Source organism: Periplaneta americana, chromosome 4, assembly GCF_040183065.1.
Source record: "Periplaneta americana isolate PAMFEO1 chromosome 4, P.americana_PAMFEO1_priV1, whole genome shotgun sequence".
NCBI classification, from domain to species: Eukaryota; Metazoa; Arthropoda; class Insecta; order Blattodea; family Blattidae; genus Periplaneta; species Periplaneta americana.
This window is the reverse complement of record NC_091120.1, coordinates 187,489,299-187,514,609: the sequence shown is the minus strand read 5'-3', so window position 1 is coordinate 187,514,609 and position 25,311 is coordinate 187,489,299. Positions and strand designations below refer to the sequence as shown.

The 25,311-nt window shown below is 36.0% G+C and overlaps 1 protein-coding gene and 1 non-coding gene across 4 annotated transcripts in view; one reads left to right on the top strand and one right to left on the bottom strand.

Annotated features, from left to right (window-relative positions):
• The window catches only part of LOC138698530 (serine/threonine-protein phosphatase 2B catalytic subunit 3-like), an 805,310-nt gene that overhangs the window by 145,910 nt on the left and 634,089 nt on the right, over positions 1-25,311 (bottom strand). The gene's annotated exons all lie outside the window — the stretch shown is intronic.
• TRNAC-GCA (transfer RNA cysteine (anticodon GCA)) lies at positions 12,882-12,953 on the top strand. The gene has a single exon. It is a non-coding gene; the product is annotated as a tRNA-Cys (tRNA).

The window sequence follows — 25,311 nt, the reverse complement described above, 5'->3', positions numbered from 1 at the left end:
ATTATAGCACATAGCATATTAACCTGTTGTATCTTATAGGATACTTTGTGAATTTAAGGTATGTATTAACGTTTGAAATGGCGTTTTTATGACTAAAATTTTCTTTGTAATAATGTTAGCTGCAAAATCCTAGTACAGAGCATTGTACGCATAAACAGCAATAACTCGGCGAAAGAAATTTCAAAATTGAGTAATTTTTAGAAAATATATGGCATTTTGAAGAAATAGAATAATTTTTAATTAATCATTTTTTTTAAGGAATCAAAAAGTGAAATTGAAGTTTCTGATATAGGGTTATGTTAGTCTACTTTCATATGTTGTCTGATAAATATCTCAAAAAGGTTGGTTAAAAAATGTAGATTTTCCTCCAAAACGTTAATACATACCTTAAGGGTTTAAATAAAATACCACTACTACATACAGAGCCAGAAAGCGGGGCTACAGATGAACCCTACAAAGATCAAAGCAATGACAAACGACATAGAGACACCAATAATGATAGACGGAACACACATTCAGTACTGTAAACTATATGTATATTTGAGACAAGAAGTCAGCCTAACCGAAAAGAGGGACAAAGAAATTCGAAGAAGAATTAACCTAGCATGGGGGAAATTCTGGGGACTCAAATTCCTGCTCTTAGACAAAGATATTAATATACAATTAAGACTGGAAGCCCTACGGACCTGATCATACCGACCCTAACATATGGCAGCCAAACCTGGTCGTTGACTAAAAAAGAAGCACAGAAGATACAGGTATGCCAACACAAAATGGAAAGAAAGATATCAGAGATTAAACTACAGGACAAAGTAAGAAATGAAGAACTTAGATTAAAAAAGCGGTATAGAAATGGCCTGCATGACAGCGAGAAGACTAAAATGGAAATGGGGAGGACATGTAGCCAGACTACCCGCCGACAGATGGGCATACGCCACTACAGTCTGGGACCCAAGGAGGGGAAGACCAAGAAGGAGATGGGCACAGGACTTCGTTGACGTAATAGGACCGCGGTGGACGCGTATTGCGAGAGACAGAGGAAACTGGAAAGACATAATTTTAGATTTAGAATAATTAACAGTAGAACACAAAACAGTGAAGTGAGGAGATGTGAAGTGACTCAACTTTGAGTAAGGCCCACAAGGACTATCTCACCCCGTGAGCAAAAGTAGAGCTGTCCTACCGATGGTAGGAGGCCCTTGCCTGCTAAGGATGTAATGGGCTTGTCTAATTTCTAATATAATTGTGACGAAAAATATAGATTTTGAGATTTTCACTGAAATGCCGTAAGGTCTTCAGCAACTCTGATTGCGAAGAAGTCGCTTAGGGCCTGCCGTCTGTCTGTCTGTCTGCCAGTGTACAACGATTTCTCCTATTTGTCCAATTTTATTATCCGAAAGTTCGAGACAACTGAGGAACTTTTTTTTTTTCAAAACTTCATAGAAGACAAATTTTGAAGAAAAAAAAAAGCTATTGGCCTAATAACCTGTAAATCCAAGACTATAACGTGCCTAATAGTGTCAATGGTTTGTAATTTCTTTAAACAATAAATCATTAAAAATGGGAAACGTTAATTGCCGGACCCTGTATATTAGAATAAAAAAAACGCAATTCCTCCAAAACTACGTTTTTGTTCTCTATCGATTTTTTTAGTAGGTTATTTTACGACGCTTTATCAACATCTTAGGTTATTTAGCGTCTGAATGAGATGAAGGTGATAATGCCGGTTAAATGAGTCCGGGGTCCAACACCGAAAGTTACCAGCATTTGCTCATATCGGGATGAGGAAAAACCCCGGAAAAAACCTCAACCAGGTAAATTTTACTGACCGGGAATCGAACCCGGGCCACCTGGTTTCGCAGCTAGACGCGCTAACCGTTACTCCACAGGTGTGGACTCTCTATCGAGTATTGAAAAAGGCTCAATTCATCCGAGAATGAAGCATAGGAAATATAATAATGTGATTGATGATTATCATATTGGTGAGGAGGAGGAGGTAACGAGGGAAGGAAACTTAAGTTACGACAGCTTGCGTCCTTGCAAGGTATTTGGGACCACGGGGGAAAAAAAAGATGTGAGCTCCAAGACCATAGCCAGTTTGTCTTATTCCGTAGGGCGCCGTTGCACTGAAGGAACCTAGAAAAATTCTGCAGGTGAAAAGCCGCAGACTCTATGGATTAGCCAGGAGATTAGTAATACTAATATCATGTATTATTTATAAAGCACGTTGCTATTCTCAAATTTTATGTAATATTAGATTTAATTAAATTAATTTAAAACAATGTATCCAGCATTTTTTTATATCAATGGGTTGAGAGAAATATCCGAAGAAAAAACTTGAACCAAATAACTTGTCCCATGTTGCTATTCTCAAATTTTATGTAATATTAGATTTAATTAAATTAATTTAAAACAATGTATCCAGCATTTTTTTATATCAATGGGTTGAGAGAAATATCCGAAGAAAAAGCTTGAACCAAGTAACTTGTCCCACGTTGCTATTCTCAAATTTTATGTAATATTAGATTTAATTACATTAATTTAAAACAATGTATCCAGCATTTTTTTATATCAATGGGTTGAGAGAAATATCCGAAGAAAAAACTTGAACCAAGTAACTTGTCCCAACCAGGATTTGAATTCGGCTCCGCTTGTTGCACGGTCAGACATGTTAATTGCTATTGGTGTTTAATACTTACTTACAAATGTCTTTTAAGGAACCCGCAGGTTCATTGCCGCCCTCACATAAGCCCGCCATCGGTCCCTATCCTGTGCAAAATTAATCCAGTCTCTATCATCATATCCCATCTCCTTCAAATCCATTTTAATATTATCCTCCCATCTACGTCTCAGCATCCCCAAAGACCTTTTTCCCTCCGGCCTCCCAACTAACACTCTACTGTATATGCATTTCTGGATTCGCGCATAAATGCTACATGCCCTGCCCATCTCAAACGTCTGGATTTAATTCTTAGTAGGTTGTTTTACGACGCTTTATCAACATCTTAGGTTATTTAGCGTCTGAATGAGATGGTGATAATGCCGGTGAAATGAGTCCGGGGTCCAACACCGAAAGTTACCCAGAATTTGCTCATATTGGGTTACGAGAACTTGGTAACTTGCCCCGACCGGGAATCGAACCCGGGCCACCTGGTTTCGCGGCTAGACGCACTAACCGTTACTCCACATGTGTGGACGTCTGGATTTACTGTTCCTAATTATGTCAGGTGAAGAATACAATGTATGCAGTTCTGCGTTGTGTAACTTTCTCCATTCTCCTGTAACTTCATCCCTTTTAGCCCCAAACATTTTCCTAAGAACCTTATTCTCAAACACCCTTAATCTCTGTTCCTCTCTCAAAGTCAGTCAAGTTTCACAACCATACAGAACAACCGGTAATATAGCTGTTTTATAAATTCTAACTTTCAGATTTTTTGACAGCAGACTAGATGACAAAAGCTTCTCAATCGAATAATAACACCCATTTCCCATATTTATTCTGCGTTTAATTTCCTGTCGAATGTCATTTATATTTGTTGCTGTTGCTCCAAGATATTTGAATTTTTCAACCTCTTCGAAAGGTAAATCTCCAATTTTTATATTTCCATTTTGTAGAATATTCTGGTCACGAGACATAATCATGTACTTTGTCTTTTCGGGGTTTACATCCAAACCTATCGCTTTACTTGTTTCACGTAAAATTTCCGTGTTTTCCCTAATCGTTTCTCGATTTTCTCCTAACATATTAACGTCATCCGCATAGACAAGAACCTGGTGTTTAATATCAATAGTAAATACGCTGGTTTCAGTTTCACCATAAGAATCCATTTTTTTACGCAAATTATTGAAACTGTGACTACAGAATTTAATTTCCTACTTAAAAAACGAGAACTGTTTTCTTACATCAACAACACACTAATGCTGCCACGAGATCACCGCCTTATGGAAACGTACCGTATCTTACAATATACAGTACGCGTTTCGAGGTAAAACATAAAGACTGTCATTTTGACAAGTATACTTCTTTTCGTAATATATCTGTGACTTTCGCAGATAAAATAGCGTGTAATAGGCCTACTTTGTGCGAGATCATGCGTATTTGCTTGGTTTCCGCACAAAACCAATCCGTGGAAAGTCTAAAATTCCACATTCAGTATTCCCAACCTAACACACATAACAATTTCCCTCTTCTTACCGCTTAAGTGACATATTGATTTTACTGCTTTAGGCTTTTAACATATTATTTTTAGAGACGTTCAATATAGTAATAATTATAAATTGGGAACTTACCACTGCAATTTCACCTAAATTGCACTGTTAATTATTGTTTTTAAATATTTGCAAAAATTAAGTAAACTCTACAACTCCACTGTAAAGTTACCACATTCGTGATGCAAGTAACATTAAGGAAGCCGTGAAAAAATCAACAAATCAACTTGCCGATGTTATTACTGCAATATGTTATATAGGCCTAAATAATATTGTTAAAATATTAAAATGAAAAATAAATCATTACATAATCTTACCGTTTGTTTTAAGTTCGCATTTATAGGCTGGGGGAAAAAAAAGACAGACGTAGGCCTATATCTGGGCCTGCTGGAGTATAGTAAACACAGAAAACATTTTAAAGCAACAATGTTGAAGATAGATATTTTTGTTTTGCAAGTTTGCCGTCATTGAACAGAAACCAAGATGGAGATTTCATTGCAACTAATTAGAAATTCCTCTTTCAGGTATGTAATAAACAATCTTCGCACAAAATAATGTACGACACACGAGCGGTATGTTTGTTTTCATGTTCTCGGAAATTAAAAAAGCTCAACCACGTTTCGCTTTTTCAATCTTTTCCTCGAACATGGAAACATCAACATACCGCTCTTGTAACGCATATTACTATTTTACTATAAGAAACTGAATTTTTCTGATCCTTATTTCAATTTGTTGCTGTAAGCAATTCTTATCAAGTACATAGCTCTGAATATACTACTGTTACCTGTTACAATTGCATTTATAAAATTTTGCTTGATATTTATTTAAATATTAAGAAAAGCAAGGGTGTGCAAATATTTTTTGTATCCGCTGTATTTCCGCGCTTGTATTTGTACTGTTGTACGAAACTTTAATATTTTTATTTAACTGTATGGTAAAGGATTTCATTCATGTAGTAGGTATTTCCAGTGAACGTTAAAAACGGACTATAAACGGAAGTATCATTCACAACTGAATTGTAACGAAACGAGTGAGAAGCGTGACAATGAAGAACGTAACCTATAAGGAACACCCGGAATATATCTAGCCCGCTGCAGGAAATGGCGCGCCTCCGGACATTGGTTCCTATTCACAACTTGATCTGCTCCAACTCCCTTTCTTACTCTGGAAATCTATACTAAAGCAGATATTTACCTACACTCAGTAGAATGATTCGAAGTCAGGGAACGTTTGTATCGCGGGAGGGGGAAAAAAAAACTTCGTAAAACTGACATAAAGATGAAAATAATATGTTATTAAAATAAGAACAGGGTCCATTTACGCACGAAAGCGACACATACTCCCTCATCAAACAATTTATGCGTTTCATAACAACTCAGTTCGTATATCACAGCCCTAGGCATAAGAGGGGAAGTGGTAGGAACGTACTAACCCCCACCCATATCCTTTTCGCTTATACCGCCTTAAAACAAACGCTGAGTAAGGTTTTGTGCATTAGTGGTGGATTTTAGGCGACCAGCGAGAGTTCAAAGCACAGTTTAGTATATACAGTTACGAAGCTTGGGATGATTTTTTGCATTTCTCGCGATAGTTGCTAGCCGCTTGGAGCGCTGTGAGTAGCAGTGGCGTAGCGTCAATGTAAGCTAAAAAGCTTAGCTTCCCCAGTTAATAATGATTTCATAATAACCCTGCAGTTTATGGAGAAAATTATTTATCAATTTTAATAGCATTTATATTTACGCGTTGAATGTTGTGATGCGGCAGCTCAGGATGATTTGTGATGCAGCAGTAAACAAGAAGCCTGCACACACCAGCTTCCGAGCAGACTGGTTTCTTCTGTGTAATCAACCCCGCAGATTTTCCATCCCTTTCTAACACAACTACCCTAATCGCAAGGCTCCCAAGAAGCTAGCTTTAGCATTTAAAATAAGTAGTTTCCGAGTTATCCCTTTTCGTCAGTTGTGTTCAGTTGAAGTGTTAGTGTGCATTGTGGCTGATATAATAAATAATGAGCGAAATAACAGTTCCTGACACTAATTTACTTGAATTTTTTAGAACAAATGTATTATCAAGACTGACTTAAGAACAAAAGTGTGATTTAAAAACAAATGACCGACTCCCTTACTGTCAATGAAAGACACAACCAAAAGACAGACGCATACTTACGTAATGATACTAATATTGTGATTTCTCTAAGTATGACAGGGAGTGAGCTAATGTTATATGTATACGTGTCTATTTGTTAGAGATATGTGTAAACCGTGAAATCATATTTTACTACGTATCATTTGAGGTCATGCCTTATTGGTGTTACTTACGATGTTCCAACCAATCTTCGACTGCTGACTTGAAATTGACTACTATTTATTTAAGACTGTATTTTTGTAATACGTTTTCTCATATTGCATGACAGACAACTTTAGTTAGCTTCCCCTGCTCAAAATTTCATGCTACGCCACTGGTGAGTAGTAGGAACAATAGATTGTGTCACTGCCATCGTAATCTAATACAGGCCGTAAGGCAGACCATGTGACTCGCTTAACCCAATCACGAAGGGCGGCGTTTCAATCATATAAATTAGTTGGAATGCATAAAGAGTAACATATATTTCTCTAAAATGTAGTGTAATTGCATTAATAAAATTTAAAACAATGATTATGATACACTTCAGACATAATTCACTTGCCAGTTAAGGTGTAATATTATTTTTGGTGTGAAAATTACGTTGTTTGTATGTGTAATACCTGCCTTTATTTGAATTAAATATCGCGAAATACTTGTACATTCATTTATACATTTACGATTCAATAATTTTCAGTTGCACCGCACGGATATTTAGATATGTTGAACTTATAGGTTATGTTTACTGTACGAGTTGCCCCTTTCTGTCTAATTTTAGTGGTTTCCAATGCCCTGCCATTACATGTATGTTATGTCATATGGAAATTATGGGCTATGGTTACTATATTTATATTCCTATATTCGCAATTATAGATTATAATTAAACATTTTTTTTTATTTTATTGGGTTATTTTACGACGCTGTATCAACATCTAGGTTATTTAGCGTCTGAATGATATGAAGGTGATAATGCCGGTGAAATGAGTCCGGGGTCCAGCACCGAAAGTAACCCAGCATTTGCTCGTATTGGGTTGAGGGAAAACCCCGGAAAAAACCTCAACCAGGTAACTTGCCCCGACCGGGATTAGAACCCGGGCCACCTGGTTTCGCAGCCAGACGCGCTGACCGTTACTCCACAGGTGTGGACTTAAACATAATGTTATGTATGATATTCCGCACATTAAATTTGTCTGTATTTTAATACTACAGTTGAGTACTGAATTACTGTATTTATCTACTATCTAAGAGACGAAGTAATACAATCGTGCGTACACTAATTTCATAGGAGTGGTATGATAAATTTTCTATCTACAATTAAGGAAGGTAGATGTGCTAAATTAAAATCACAATATAAATTCTTTTTTATTAAACCTCAAAATAGCTTCCATTCTAAACTTAAAAAGTTGATGCGAATAGATTATATTAACACGTAAAATTCTCTTCACATTAAAATAACACAGTTTTGTAATTATTTCTCCAACAGATTATGCAATAAGAAGTAAACGGAACTTATGGACACATTACACTAAGTAAAACTTAGTAATGATACGCAATAAAGTTATAATATAATATTTCAGTGACCTCCTTACACTGAAATAGAAAACCCGAACATACATTATCGTCTGCTCGGGAAAGGGTCTGTGCTGAGGCGATAGTAGCGATCCTGGTGGTCAGCAACTATCTATGTATGCATATTTATTAAGTATTGAGCTTCGCAACTGTATATACTAAACTGTGCTCAAAGTTCGTAAAAGCCTGATACAATCCGTCACTGGATCCTTGAACTTAAGCCGTTTACACTCATTGTACGCCCGCCCTATAGGCCTATGTGACCCGGGTAGCATTTGTGAAAACGACCCTGACAGGCAAACCATCCTTCCTGGACCCTAAACGTAGTAAGGTCTCACATCTCAGGCCTGCAGAACCCGTAAGTAGGGGAAATATGACGTCAGCCTCACTCAACCTCTATTGGGGATGATTGACTTCCGCGTAGTTGTTTACGTTCTCTGCCCGTGAAAAGGTCCATTAGTGGCGGCATATAATTTTCAAAAAGGATTGTAATAAATTCATTGTATTTATAATGCGCTATCTCGTTTCAAGGTTTACAATTATGCTAGATTTCCTGTAGGTAGTTTCTTTGAGATTCCTTTGCACCTTTCAAGTGCCTTATCTTGGTCGTAGGCTTCAGAGCATTAAAAAGCATTGCAACCTTTTGCTATCTCTCCTCTCCCTCATCGCAAACTGTGACCCTGCACAGAGGCAGAGATAACATAAAATATCTGTACTACTGACTCCTTTCTTTGTGCAAAATTGAAGGACTACGGGCTTCCCCATTATATTATTTTCATCTCTGCTTGTTGTACTGACTTTCACATTCAATGCTTGTCGATCTAATATTAATTTCATAATGATGTCCGAGTGTAAAAATTAAACTTACTGACTTTCTACTCAACAAGTTGACGAAGCTATAAAAGTTAACAGCTCAACTTTCGCAGCATATATATTATATGATGAGTTGATGACCCTCTCAATACGATTCAATACAGGCAGAGACTAAGAACTCGAAGCTCATGTACAGGGACATCATTTTATTTTTACTAATATTTTTAATATTAACTTGCCTATACCTCTGGATCAACGCCGTTTGCTATTCCCTTCCACGACTGGAGTTCGATGATACTGACTTAATATACAAACAAATCACTTTACTAGGTATAGGAGGGAAGAAAAGTAGTTCATCCATTTATGTAAACTAGGAAATATTGCGCTTTTGAGTTTAATCATTTTCATTAGGTTTTTGTTTAATCAAAATACAGTACAGTATTAACAACGAGTGTTCTTACTCACGAACTGAGCTGTCCGTGTGGACGTATTCATTATGCAGTTTATATTATAGGCCTACTGTCAACAACACATTAGCATATAATATAGAGAATGAAGTTAAATTGAAAAAATAATCATAATATGGATATTTAAACACATTTCGATACAGGCTTCAGTTCTAATGTGCATATTATCGCACTATAGACTATTATACTTAATTCCAATTACCAGTTCTTCGTACTAGTAACTCATGTTGAAATAATTCTGTACCTACTCTATAAAAAAGTACCTTACGTACTGTAAATTCAATCTTCGCTTCTGCCCGACCCGAAAAGATAAAATTAATCAGACATACTATCTACTGTCCGCCCAAGTGGTTATGTCGTAGGGTTGTAGAAAGGAGGGAAATCACGTGACAGTTAATTACTTAACGAGGCCCTTTTATTTAAGTTATTTTAAACAGTTGTATAATATTACGTAGACGTCCAATTCCTAACAGAAATTAATGTTCTCAGAAAAGAGCTAAGACAGCCCAGCCACTAGCTGGCGAATAAAAGCTGGTTGGGGAAACCGGGATACGACGTAGGCAAATGAACGACAGTACCTGTGCAAAAATGATTCAATATTGAAAGCTCTTTCGTCACTGGAAAATGCGAACATATTTTTGGAAAGTACTGTTGCTACTATGACTGTATATGCGGTCTTGGATCTGTGTGGAAGACGGTTGAAGGGGTGGGAGTGAAGTACATTCAAAAACTCAGGTACAATAAAAATTGAAGTAAAAATAAAATGATGTCCCTGTATATATTCCGGTACATCCTCGGCTCCGGTAACTCTTTCCGGAAGCCACTAGAAGTAATTCTACTTGAAATTATGTTCTGTGATAACAGGAATTTTGTATTCATCTCGCATCTCTTTTGTGTAATTCTCCCCCTCAGGGAAAAACAACATTTTATGACACCAGACTTCTAACTTCAATTAATGACTTTACTGTAAAAAGAAGCTTACTAATGATACCAGGGAAAGAGCATTACCTTCGTAATAAGATAGGGGTTAAACTGTCGATCGCTGACAACTGAACTTGTCAATAGAAAATTGCCAACGTGTGAATTCTCTCCAGAAATGTATACCTAGTATAAAGAGGAAGTGTTATTTTTACGCATACCAACAACTACGAAATTATGAACAATTTACGTTTTAAGAGTCCCTAATAGAGAAAAAGTGGTTTTAAGTAGGCCTATTAATATCTGTATGTAGCGATTTTCCCCGAACGTTTTAACAGATTTTGTTTATATATAGGCCTATTGTATTTGCGTGCCGATCAACCAAGAAATCATTCCTATTGAATATAAACAAAGAACGGACGTGGCAAAATTTTCCTTTCTTAACCGCACAATAGTAGACTGGAACAGCTTACCTGCGGCAATCTTTCAGGGTGGTCCTCTTAAAATCAATACATTTCATGAAAGGCTGAGAAGATTGGACTGAAAATGTAATAGGAGGTGCAGTGTAATTATTTAAGTTGTGTCATGTAATTAATTGAGTTCATATATAATTAATTAAGTTGATATGTAATTAATTAAGATGATATGTAATTTAGTTGATATGTAAATAAATTAAGGTGATATGTAAATAAGTTGGTATGTAAATAATTAAGATGATATGTAATTACTTAAATTGGAAATAGTTGGATGAAATAGAAGTACTTATAAGATAGATTTACTTTTGCTTATCGTAGGCGTTATTATAGAAAAGTTTTTTTTATTTATAGTCCTAGGTTTATTGCATCTACTATTTATAGATTTACGTTTATTTTATTTTATTTCATTTACGTTTATTTTATTTTATTCCATGTAATTGTAATTACTGTATATTATATATCACTGCCACCGGGTGTATATCCAATTGTAGTGTTAAAAAATACATACATACATACATACATACATACATAAAACTGCAGTAAGACGTAACATGAGACTTTAGGAAATGCCGATGCTTGCCTGTAACGTTAAACAGGAATTACGGCAATGAAATTAAGGATAGATAAATAAATAAATAAATATATAAATAAATGAACAAGTGAAACGAATAAAAATGAATAAAGAAATAAACAAATACAATCTGTTATAATATTTGAGTGTGTCTTATGAAAGGAATGGAGTAAGCGATTAATAACAATCTTCGATGATGATGATGATGATGATAATAATAATAATAATAATAATAATAATAATAATAATACTTACTTACTGGCTTTTAAGGAACCCGGAGGTTCATTGCCGCCCTCACATAAGCCCGCCATTGGTCCCTATCCTGAGCAAGATTAATCCATTCTCTATCAACATATCCCACCTCCCTCAAATCCATTTTAATATTATCCTCCAACCTACGTCTCGGCCTCCCTAAAGGTCTTTTTCCCTCCGGCCTTCCAACTAACACTCTATATGCATTTCTGGATTCGCCCATACATGCTACATGCCCTGCCCATCTCAAACGCCTGGATTTAATGTTCCTGATTATGTCAGGAGAAGAATACAATGCGTGCAGTTTTGTGTTGTGTAACTTTCTACATTCTTCTGTACCTTCATCCCTCTTAGTCCCAAATATTTTCCGAAGTACCTTATTCTCAAATACCCTTAACCTACGTTCCTCTCTCAAAGTGAGAGTCCAAGTTTCACAACTATACAGAACAAGCGATAATATAACTGTTTTATAAATTAAAATTTCAAATCTTTTGACAGCAGACTAGATGACAAACGCTTCTCAACCGAATAATAACAGGCATTTCCCATATTTATTATGCGTTTGATTTCCTTCTGAGTGTCATTTATATTTGTTACTATTGCTTCAAGATATCTAAATTTTTCCACCTCTTCGAAGGATAGATCTCCAATTTTTATATTTCGATTTCGTACAATATTCTGGTCACGAGACATAATCGCCTACTGTGTCTTTTCAGGATTTACGTCCAAACCTATCAAATAAAATTTCCGTGTTTTCCCTAATCGTTTATGGACTTTCTCCTAACATATTCACGTCATCCGCATAGACAAGAAGCTGATGTAACCAGTTCAATTCCAAACCCTCTGTGTTATCCTGATCTTTCTTAATGGCATATTCTAGAGCGAAGTTAAAAAGTAAAGGTAATAGTGCATCTCCTTGCTTTAGAAACATCAAATTCTGACGTTGACGAGATCGTGAAGTAGGTGGGAGAATAATATTAAAATTGATTTGAGGGAAGTGGGATAAGATGCTAGGGACTGGATTAATCTTGCTTAGCATAGGGACCGATGGCGGGCTTACGTGAGGACGGCAATGAACCTCCGTGTTCCTTAAAAGCCATTTGTAAGTATATATTATTATTATAATATACCGAAGTAGATATGAAACTTCCATGCAGATATTCTGCGCCATCATACGATGAAAGAGTAATGGAACGGAGAAAAATCGTATGATGGCGCAGAATATCTGCATGGAAGTTTCATATGTACTTCGGTACATTATAATAATATATATGATATGCGTAAATCACTTCGTGATTTAAGACGGCGCTTATTCCGTCGGACCCCGGCCAAATAGTCACTCATTACGAGTGCACCTCAGCACATATGTTGACTTCGGTCCTAGGTTCATAGTTATCTATGACGTAGTGCAGAGGGCGGCCACTAGAGGGAACCCAAGAGTTGGAACTTAAAACTGAGACGATTCTTCCGACGCCCGGGGTGGAATCCGGTGTGGCTTAGTGGATAAAGCGTCAGCACGCAGAGCTGAAAACCCGGGTTCAAATCCCGGCGCCGGAGAGAATTTTTCTCCGTTCCATTACTCTTTCATCATTTGTAAGTAGGTAAGACAAGTTAACTTGGAGGCACTGCTTACTTCCCTTCATTTCTAAGAGACACTTCCAACGTCTTATAATCCGACAAAATATTTCGAAAAGTACACAATACATCGAGCTGCTTTTGTGTCCATGAGAGAAAGGCCTTGTCTAGAACATCTGGAAATTCGTACCATTCAATACATATGTACAACATTACCTAAGCAGATGTTGGACTCAGACAAGGCTTGTGAAACCGTAAACATGGTTTTTCGCAACGTATGTAGCCTACACACATGTTCCATCAGGAAGATGTAATTCGGACAGGTACACGCTAATGTATACATTTTAAACACATCCTCCAACTTCCATTTTCCTACTTATTCAGCATATACGCTGTTCATTAGCCCAACCCCGCATTCATCCATAAGTTCCTTCATCGACTTTCTTTCATACAATAATGCATTCATCCAATCCATATACCTTAATTAGGTATCCAATCCATTTAATGAGTCCATCTAATCTGTGTAATTCATCAACCTAATCCATCTAATGTATTAATCGACTCTATCCTTCCATCCATTTGCCAATCATTCGTACGTAAAGCCATCAAATTGATCCGTTCATCTAAACATGCGTATAATATAAATACATGGATAATAAATAATCAATCATAAATAAATGCATTCAATCTGTCTAATCCTTCCACTCAATCCATCTAATGTATCCAACAAAACCATTCTTCCAGCCAATCCATCTGTCCGTTCAGCCATTTATCCCATACATTTAACCCACATAATAAATAAATAGATTCAATCCCTTCAATCCATTCGTCCATTTAATCCTTCTTTGCATTGAATCCATTCATCCATTCAATCCTCCAAATTAATTTACTATATTCACCCAATTTATAATCCAACTAATGATCCACAAACACATTTTATACATCCATTCAATCTGTGTAATCCACCCATCCATCTCTCCATCATAAAATCAATCATTCCATCCTTTATCCATTTACTCGTACCAATCCATCCTAACCTGTCCATCCATCCATTAAACCAATCTAATATTCATTAATTAATTCCTGGTTTTCTGCCCAAGGACAGATCATTCACTGCAAATCAGTCTCCAATATATCCTACTTTCTGGCTCTCTTTTAGTCTCCATATACGATTTATAGCCTATATCTTCATATATCGCCCATTTAATCCTTACGTTCTTCCATCCATGCAATCCATCTAATCCATAAAATTCACTTAATATATCAACTGAATCCATAATCTATCTAATGCATTCATTGCGCCTATTCAAGCTATCCATTAAATTTATCCTTCCATTCATTTATCAAGCCATTCTTTATATATTTATCAAATCATCTGTCCATAAATTCATCCAATCTGTCTGTCCATCCATAAACCAATCTAATATATTCGTCTATTAGTCCTTCCGCGAATCTAACCATTCACTAATTCATTTAATCCTTCAATTTATCCATCTATGCAATCAGTCCAATCCATTAAATTTACTTAATATATCCATCCAATCCATAATCCATCTAATGATTCACCCACCTCAACTAATGAATCCATTTAATCTGTCAAATCCTTCCGTTCATTTACCAAGTCATCGTTTATAATGTTTATTAATCCATACATCCATAAATCTGTCCATCCATCCATTAAACCAATCCAATATATTCGTCCATAAGTTCTTCCACGAATCTAACCATGCATTAATTCATTTCATCCTTCCATTTATCCATCTATGCAATCAATCCAATTCATTAAATTTACTTAATATATCCACCCAATCCATAATGCATCTAATGATTCACCCATGTCAACTAATGAATCCATTTAATCTCTCAGATCTATTGAATTAATCCTTCCGTTCATTTATCAAGCCATCCTTTATATGTTTACTAATCCACGTATCCATAAATCTATCCATCCATTAAACCAATCCAATATATTCGTCCATTAGTTCTTCCACGAATCTAACCATGCATTAATTCATTTAATCCTTCCGTTTGTCCATCTATGCTATCAATCCAATCCATTAAATTTACTTACTATATCCACCCAAACCATAATCCATCTAATGATTTACCCGCCTCAACTAAAGAATCCATTTAATCTGTCAGATCTTTTGAATCAATCCTTCCGTTCATTTACCAAGCCATCCTTTGTATGTTTACAAATCCATACATCCATAAATTCATCCATTAAAGCAATCCAATACCTTTGTCCATTAGTTCTTCCACGCACCTAATCCATTAATTCATCCTACATCAATCAATCAATCAATCAAATCCTACATTCATAATCAATCAATCATCCATCCATCCTTTCCATCTAGTCTGCCTATCAACCTATATAATCCATCCATTTAAGTCTGTCTGTCTGTTCGACCGTCTGCATATCCATCCAGCCATTCATCCATTCATCGTGATGCAAACGTGTGCAACTTGTAGAGGATACGATTGTTGAATTTGCTTTGCTGTGAATTATCATCAAAATGTTGGCAAAAAAAATGTTGCTTTTGATCGATTTCAAACAGCATGACCTTACTTTAAAATCGGCTAATTCGTTCAAACGCTGGCACGGTTACACTCACACAGTCAGGAAGTACTACAATGGAGAGTTTTGCCTTTTGGAAACCAGTCTAACGAATCATACCATTCAGCCAATGGAAAGCTATAAAGTGGAAATAATCTGTTCAACTAGGGACCACATCAATACACCAAGAGCAACAGGTGCTGCCATCTGCAGGTGTAATTATTTTTATGTCTGACGACAATGATTAACAATGTGCAATGCGCACTCTGGATTACACCCCAGGGCACGGGCACTTTAAACCGGCAGCGTGCAGGGCATTTCGAATTTAATTACACGCCATTTAATTATTAAAGAAAGAGCCAACATTAGCATTTTCGCACAGGAGAGGAAAAAGACGAGTTCACGTAGCCGGGAGCAATGTTTTATGTGCTGCGTCATCCGCACATTACACACGTGCAATTATTATGGGATTCTATGGGGGCTTTATGATTCCATACTTCTAATTCTCACCTTCATTTCCATATCGACAGTGGGTCTCTCGAAATACGATGGCAATTACGTTCTCAATTTTACGACGACAAATTCGTTCAACTATCATTATTACAGGGAGTATATCCAATTACACAATTTTGGATGACAATTCCATTCTGTTCTATGGAAAAGAAACATATAGGTCAGCGTTTCTCAAACTTTTTTTTGAAGTGGGGACCACTTTTTAAAGTCATTATAGTTCCGCGGACCACCTTACTCTTGTTCCCTTCAAAAGCAAATTTATCATTTTTGTAGCATATTTTAATACCGGTATACTTATATATTAAAATGTAATTAAGGTTCGGTACTTTGGTCCTCTGTTATGAATTCGGGTGGTACCTGGCTGGGTTACAGGCACGGCGACAGATGTGCAGGGAAAAGATGGCGAGAAACATCACTATATAGTGCTTTAAATCCCTCTTTTGTTGCTGAGAGTAGAGTGGGAAGTCGGTAGACGTGTAGGATAATAAATTTCATAAAGTGTCAGTACTGGGAGAAAAAATAAGTGAAATTCGACTGCCATGTGTCATTTCCAAACTCTGAGATTTTAAGTTATAGTGTGATACGCAATTCGTTTGAATTTTATTTTTCCTTCTGTCTTCTTTTGAAGAATCACAAGCACAGACCTCGAGGACCACAGGTGATCCGCGGACCATAGTTTGAGAAACGCGGATATAGGTCATTCCATTGTTACGGATGTTACAAATATTTAGTTATATTGACTGAAAGAATTAAGAATATGTCTATTTTTCATATTGTAGACAGTTGAAAAAGCTATGGTATATACCTTTAGTTACCTAGTTGTTTTGTCAATTGTCCGAAGACAGATATGGACCCCACAAGTGACACCAACAAGGCATCACTCATGAGGCATCTGGAAATAATTAATTAGCTCTTTATATATATATATATATATATATATAGTCCACACCTGTGGAGTAACGGTCAGCGCGTCTGGCCGCGAAACCAGGTGGCCCGGGTTCGATTCCCGGTCGGGGCAAGTTACCTGGTTGAGGTTTTTTTTCCGGGGTTTTCCCTCAACCCAATATGAGCAAATGCTGGGTAACTTTCGGTGTTGGACCCCGGACTCATTTCACCGGCATTATTACCTTCATCTCATTCAGACGCTAAATAACCTGAGATGTTGATAAAGCGTCGTAAAATAACCTACTGAAAAAAAAATATATATATATACACACACATACAGGTTAAACCGTAAGTAATGTCATTAATTTTAGAGATTTATTCTTTGAGATATTTCAAACAAAATAGTTTAATACAAAACATTTGGGAAAGCCATTAATTTAATCCCCAATATACTCGGTCAATTTAATACAGCAGTGTACTATGATAATAAATTATTGTAAGAATTTTAGTTCTGTCCTTTAAATGTGCAGAAATCTGATCCGAACAAATATAACTTTTCGTTCTGCAAAGGAATTTTACAATGTTATATTAAATGTTATGTTAAATGAAGAAAAAGTGTTGTTTATTCTTAGTTAATTGTATAAGCAAAAATTAACAATTAATTCTCCATTCTCTTCATTAAATCTGTGTAGAAAAATACCAATAATAATAATAATAATAATAATAATAATAATAATAATAATAATAATAATAATATTGCTTGTATAATGTATACTTGTAATATGATAGGGCTGTGTAACATGAGACTTTTTTTTGCCACCGCTGGCTTTAACATTCTATTATAAATCTCAATAGTATCTCGAATGTATACATTTCTTTTGATTATGTAATATATATTCTTATAAATATTATCAAGAATTCTCTTCAAATATTACATCGTCATCTGTATTTCAATTAATTCACTTACATTTGCCTTCAACAATTAGCTTTCTTTCTTATTTAATGTGTCAAATACCTCATTATATTGTACATGTTTTTTGTATTCAGGACCCTTGTGGTCACTCAAATTCTTTGAGCTGATGTCTTTAATAAATAAATAAAAATATGTTATTTGTCTATGGATTATACTGTGACTAGTTCCCTCGCGTGACGTAATCATTATAGTCATTAACTTATATATTACGATTTCAAACAAAAAAGTTTAATGTAAAACATTTCATAGCGTGTTTTGAGAAAGCCATTGATTTAATCCTCAATATGCTGGGTCATTTTAAAACAGCGTGATTTCTATATTTTGGATTTAAAAATTCGTTCTCTAGTAATTAACTAATAAAAACTTTGAGGACACGTGTTCTAATGTAACATACATACTACAACAAATTTAACCAACCTTGTACAATTTCTATCAAATAGTTTAGATTGTAAATTTCAAGTTGATAGTATTTATACAGACATGACTAAAGCATTTGACTTCTTTTGTCAAAATTCAATAATTATGGATTTTCAGAACCAATGTTAAAATTAATGAGATCATATGTAAGAAATAGACAGCAATATGTTAAATATCACCAATCTGAGTCATATGTTTACATTGTTAATTCCGGAGTACCTCAAGGTTCAAATCTTGGCCCATTATCATTCTTGATTTATATTAATGATTTGCCTAAAGTAATTAAATATTCAAAATTTTTACTTTATCCTCATGATCTAAAGATATTTAAATTAATATAAAATGTGTCCGTTTTAAAATGTCTACAAATTGATATCAATAATGTTTATCAATGCCTTTTAAATAATAGGTTAAATTTTAATATAAAAATGTTATATAACTTATAGCCTACAAAGACTACATCTTATTTAAGAAGTAATTATACAATGAATGATGAACCATTACAACGAATATATTGTGTGAAAGATCTCGGTGTAACTATTAATCATAATTTGACTTTTCATAATCGCATATTTAATAAAACAAATAATGCTTTAAAAATGTGGGATTTATTATTAGAAATTAAAAAAAATTACAAAATACTTCGACTCTAACACTCCTTTTTAGTTGTCATTGCTAAATTGGAATATGTATCAGTAATTTGGTCACCCATTTGTAAATCACATAGCAATCGAATTGAAAAAATTCAAAAACGATTCTTAAGATATCTTTATTTTAAAAAAAATATCATTATTCGGCCTTCCATAACGAAATTTCGTACAGCAATCTACTTGCTGAATTTAATTTAATGCCTTTTGCCAGTCGTAGAATACTTACTGAGGAACTTTTATTGTACAAAATATTCAACGGTCTACTTGATAACAGCGAAATATTATCAAAAATCCAGCTTAATGCTAGAACATCACATTTAAGAAATCAATTGTTATATTATTAAAAAAAAAAACAAACACTTCAGCACATAAAAATTCACCAGTGTTAAAAATGTGTTCAAAATTCAACGAAATATGTAAAACATGGGAACTAGATTTCAGCATTTCCTACATAGTATTGCTATCTATTTCTCTGTAATTTGCCATTCATAGCTACGTTTTACATCTTTTGGTTATGATATCTATATTTATCTATTCTTCATTCTCTGTTATTTTGTATTTTTCATTTATATTTGTATCTGTGTCTTTTATTTATGTAGTATGTATTTGTCTCTTTTTTATTTTTAAGGGTGTTTGAGAATAAGGTGGTTAGGAAAATATTTGGGACTAAGAGGGATGAAGTTACAGGAGAATGAAGAAAGTTACACAACACAGAACTGCACGAATTGTATTCTTCACCTCACATAATTAGGAACATTAAATCCAAACGTTTGAGATGGGCAGGGCATATAGCACGTATGGGGGAATCCAGAAATGAATACAGAGTGTTAGTTGGGAGGCCGGAGGGAAAAAGACCTTTGGGGAGGCGGAGACGTAGATGGGAAGATAATATTAAATGGATTTGAGGGAGGTGGGATATGATGATAGAGACTGGATTAATCTTGCACAGGATGGATAGGGACCAATGGCGGGCTTATGTGAGGGCGGCAATGAACCTCCGGGTTTCTTAAAAGTAAGTAAGTAAGTAAGTAGGCCTAAGTAAGTAAGTAAGTAAGTAAATGTGCTAAATTAAAATTAACTCTCACTTTGAGAGAGGAACAGAGGTTAAGTGTGTTTAAGAATAAGGTTCTTAGGAAAATATATGGGGCTAAGAGGGATGAAGTTACAGGAGAATGGAGAAAGTTACACAACAGAGAACTACACGAGTTGTATTCCTTACCTGACATAATTAGGAACATTACATCCAGACGTTTGAGATGGGCAGGGCATGTAGCACGTATGGGCGAATCCAGAAATGCATATAGAGTGTTAGTTGGGAGACCGGAGGGAAAACACCTTTGGGAAGGCCGAGACGTAGATGGGAGGATAATATCGAAATGGATTTGATCGAGGTGGGATATGATGATAGAGACTGGATTAATCTTGCTCAGGACAGAGACCAATGGCGGGCTTATGTGAGGACGGCAATGAACCTGCAGGTTCCTTAATAGTACATTATGCAACGAGCCTATAATGATAGTAATTAAGAAGCGAGTATGGATGTTTATGAAACGAGCGCAAGCGAGTTTCATAATTTTCATACGAGCTTCTTAATTACCATTATAGGCGAGTTTCATACGACTTTTTATGCTCGACCATATTTCTAACTTGAAATAATTATTCAGATGTATACATTTTATTTGTATCTGACAAGATCGGAAGTGACCTTGTTCTAGGTCGTGAATTGTGAGATGTGCGCAGACGCGAAATTATTGATTTTTTCCGAGGAACAATAATGTCATTCACCTTGTGTAATCCCGTTAAACTTGGTATAACCTTGATTATTGAATTCGACATTGAAAAACGAGATGACAAATTGAATTTATTTGAATATTATTTACAATTAGCGCTAATTATTATAGTAACAGAACATAACCTTCTGCGACAGTATTGGATTTCCAGCCTCCGTGACTTTTCGCTAATTCTCTTTCGATTGCATATCCGAGAATAATCGATACTTGCGGTTTTATAACGGTACAAAGGTGACTTGTTATTAGCTGAACACCTGTAAGCTGAGTTGTCATTGGCTGAAAACACCTGTACTTTAATGAGTAGGGTACTTTAATGACATGCATTAAAGGACAGCTACCAGGTGTATAATTACTACATTTCAGCATGGTCGAGCATAAAAGTCATTTATATTGTATTATTGTTATTTATACTTGTACCTTGCATTTGCATCTGTTTTTATCTCTTTTTCATGTTATCTCCAATTTTACGTTCTAAGCAAAATCTGTACTGTCTATTGTAATTGGGGCTTTGCCCTGTTATAGACATAAATAAATAATGATCGCCTGTGTCATCCCTAACAGAATCAATCTGTATTTGTAGCAAAACGCGGAAAACAAATAAGATATTATGTTATATCCGTAACAAGCATTTTATGCGGATAAATACGATCTCTGACTTGGTTGTGATTCACAAAGGCAACACTCTTTTTAATTACGAAACGATCTTGTAAAGAAGAATTAGTTACGAACCACAGAAATTCTCGCTTCGCAACGAGCGGCACTGGATGCGGGGCTGCAAGGCGTTTATCTAGATGAAAGCCACGAGTTTGCCTTTTACAAACAGGTCTCTGCAAGAAAGAACCTTTTCGTGAGAAAGAAAATGTAAAGAGTTCGCGTGTTAATAGACTTACATTTTCCCCGATTAGAAACACTCATAACCAGCATAACGAAAAAAAAAGAAGAAAAAAAAAAAAGAAGCACGTCGTGTTATCACGCGACTGGTTTGCGTGCGACACTTTTATTGATATTGGGTGCGGTTGTGGACTTCACTTCGTGCGCCGATTATTCGGCCGACGGACACGACGCGAATTCCCAGTCGTGGCGTTCTCTTCGCCGCCCAATTATGAGCAGGAGGCCCACACCATGTCCGATGACTCCGTGTAAAACTGGTCGGGAGCTTGGATACGGTGCAGGCTGCTTTAATTAAGCCCGACTCGCACGCTGAAAATCTACGACTTGTGGACAAAGAATATCGTTGTTAATTGTAAAACTACACATAACTGTTCCAATCTTAATTTTCATTGCTAGAGTCGTGTTTTTTGTTATTAACGATAAAAGGGAAAGGTTATTTGCAGACGAGGCGAGCAAACTATGCACATTGCATGTGAATTATAAAAGATCTATATTCATATTCATGGCTGCGAAATACAAGAGCTAAAAGAAGAAAAAAGCGAAAACCACAAGCTGTAGAGATGGACCATCTCTGTCGCAGTGCCAGAGCGTCCTCCAGACTGGATCGAATCAGGAATGATTACAACAAAGATGTATGAAATTGTTTGTCTATGTTTTAAGAAAAGCTAAATATAAAAAAATGATTTATTTAACGACGCTCGCAACTGCAGAGGTTATATCAACGCCGCCAGTGTGCCAGATTTTGTCCCGCAGGAGTTCTTTTACATGCCAGTAAATCTACTGACATGAGTCTGTCGCATTTAAGCACACTTAAATGTCATCGATATACAGACGTGGACAAATTATTAGACTAAAACGTTTTTCTTTGAAACATAATATAATTCGTCATATGAAAACACGGAAATTTTACTTGAAGCAAGTAAAGAGATCGGTTTGGAAGTAAATCCCGAAAAGACTAAGTATATGATTATGTCTCGTGACCAGAATATTGTACGAAATGGAAATATAAAAATTGGAGATCTACCCTTCGAAGGGGTGGAAAAATTCAAATATCTTGGAGCAACAGTAACAAATATAAATGACACTTGGGAGGAAATTAAACGCAGAATAAATATGGGAAATGCGTGTTATTATTCGGCTGAGAAGCTTTTATCATCTAGTCTGCTGTCAAAAAATCTGAAAGTTAGAATTTATAAAACAGTTATATTACCGGTTGTTCTGTATGGTTGTGAAACTTGGACTCTCACTCTGAGAGAGGAACAAAGGTTAAGGATGTTTGAGAATAAGGTGCTTACGAAAATATTTGGGGCTAAGAGGGATGAAGTTACAGGAGAATGGAGAAAGTTACACAACGCAGAACTGCACGCATTGTATTCTTCACCTGACATAATTAGGAACATTAAATCCAGACGTTTGCGATGGGGAGGGCATGTAGCACGTATGGGCGAATCCAGGAATGCATATAGAGCGTTAGTTGGGAGACCGGAGGGAAAAAGACCTTTGGGGATGCCGAGACGTAGATGGGAGGATAATATTAAAATGGATTTGAGGGAGGTGGGATATAATAGGGACTGGATTAATCTTGCACAGGATAGGGACCGATGGCGGGCTTATGTGAGGGCGGCAATGAATCTTCGGGTTCCTTAAAAGCCATTTGTAAGTAAGTAAGTAAGTATATCAACTATCAATATAATTCACAGAGTATCTATTGTTGTAAATATGATTGTTTACATCTTCTGGTATATTTTTCCAATGGTTAAATATATTTTGTCTGGCTGTGTTGGTACCACTGGGGTTTTAATTATATACTTCAGAAGATATTCAACAGTATGTTCTCCCGTGGCCTGCAAGAAGACCGGACATGAACGAAATTGAAAATCTGATCTATACTGAAGAAGAAAGTGAACAAAAAGAGGCTTACAACAAAACATGGACTCATTTAAGCACTGTCTGATATCTGGCTAAATGATGCTGATATTCAAAGACAGTGTCAAACTTTGGTTTCCAGCATCCCTGACAAAATCAACGTGTTAATAAAGAATAAGGGAATGTTCACAAAATATTAGTAACCTACAGACTCACTTTTCTGTTCAGTATATCTGTGCAAAATACATTTTCGTTCATTATTTCTGCCGCTAAATATAGCTTTGTTGCACATTTAATTATTTTAGTCTAATAATTTGTCCACGTCTGTATAATAGGTTTATTTTACGACGCTTTATCAACAGCTTAGGTTATTTAGCGTCTGAAGGTGATAATGCCGGTGAAATAAGTCCGGGGTCCAGCACCGAAAGTTACCCAGCATTTGCTCATATTGGGTTGAAGGAAAACCCCGGAAAAAAACCTCAACTATGTAACTTGCCCCGACCGGGAATCGAACCCGGGCACCTGGTCTCGCGGCCAGACGCGCTAACCGTTACTCCACAGGTGTGGACTAAATGCCATTGATCTGGGCAGGGATCGAACCCGCAACCTCGAGCATAGGCCAACGCTATACCAACTACGCTACCCAGGCCAACCGTTAACTATAAATGGCCTAAGAAACTATAGAGTAATGTGATACAATCTAGAACACATTACATATTTTTATTTTTTTTAAACACAAGATACAATACAGTGGAAGTGATAAAACTGTGCAGATTGAAGAAGATAATAGGATACATTAAAATAAATAATAGTTATTTATGAGACATTTTCGTAAAGGTTCTCTTTTTGGCACGAGTGTAAAGTTCAACCTCGTTTCACAAACACACGAGGGCCAAAAAGATAACTTTACGAATGTGTCATACAATGTTTTTTTTCTACGATAGCACAAATTTACGTAAAAAATTTCAAGTTGGAGAGGTTATAAGATCACAATGTCACGGCCATTTACACTCAGAACCATTAAGAAGTAAGCATCCATGGATTGGCAGCCTGTTTTATTCATGTTCACGATTTCATGACATCGTGCACTGTTGTGTCATGGCGGTGTGTTCTGGTATATTGTTTGTAATGAGCACAACGTAAAAACAATATGTCAATGGCTTAAGAGTGAACATGTCAACGGACCAGTTATTATTACTGGTTCAAGAAATAAATTGTTTATGCGGAAATTTTGCAAAATCTTGCTAGCGTAGCACAGACAACAACTTGTACAGCCACCATGTTAGCCATCGAACCTTTCAGCGGGTAGGGCATAGTTGCGCCCCACGGTCAAATAAAATGCAGCAGATAAAAAAGGGTCCCTGTTTTGTGGGCATAGTTGCGCCCCGTTCCCATCAGGTAGAGAAAAGGGGCATGGCATAGTTGCGCCCCGTTCCCATCAGGTAGAGAAAAGGGCACGGCATAGTTGCGCCCCGATGAAATAGATAGAGAAAAAGACACTACGGAAATTCGAGCCTCGTAATCAACCAACCTTATTGATTTCTTATTCGATTTAATATTCATTATCGATACCGTTAAAATCAACATCATGAAGTTGGCAGTATTTTATTAACTGTTTTTCTACTGTTTATGCAGTGATTATCGATAGCCTACCGTTAAAATGAACACCATGAAGTTGGCAGTACTTTATTAACTGTTTTTCTACTGTTTACGCAGTGATTATCAATAGCCTACCGTTAATGAAGTTGGCAGTACTTTATTAACTGACATATTCAAATGAGTGAGCCGTTAGAATATG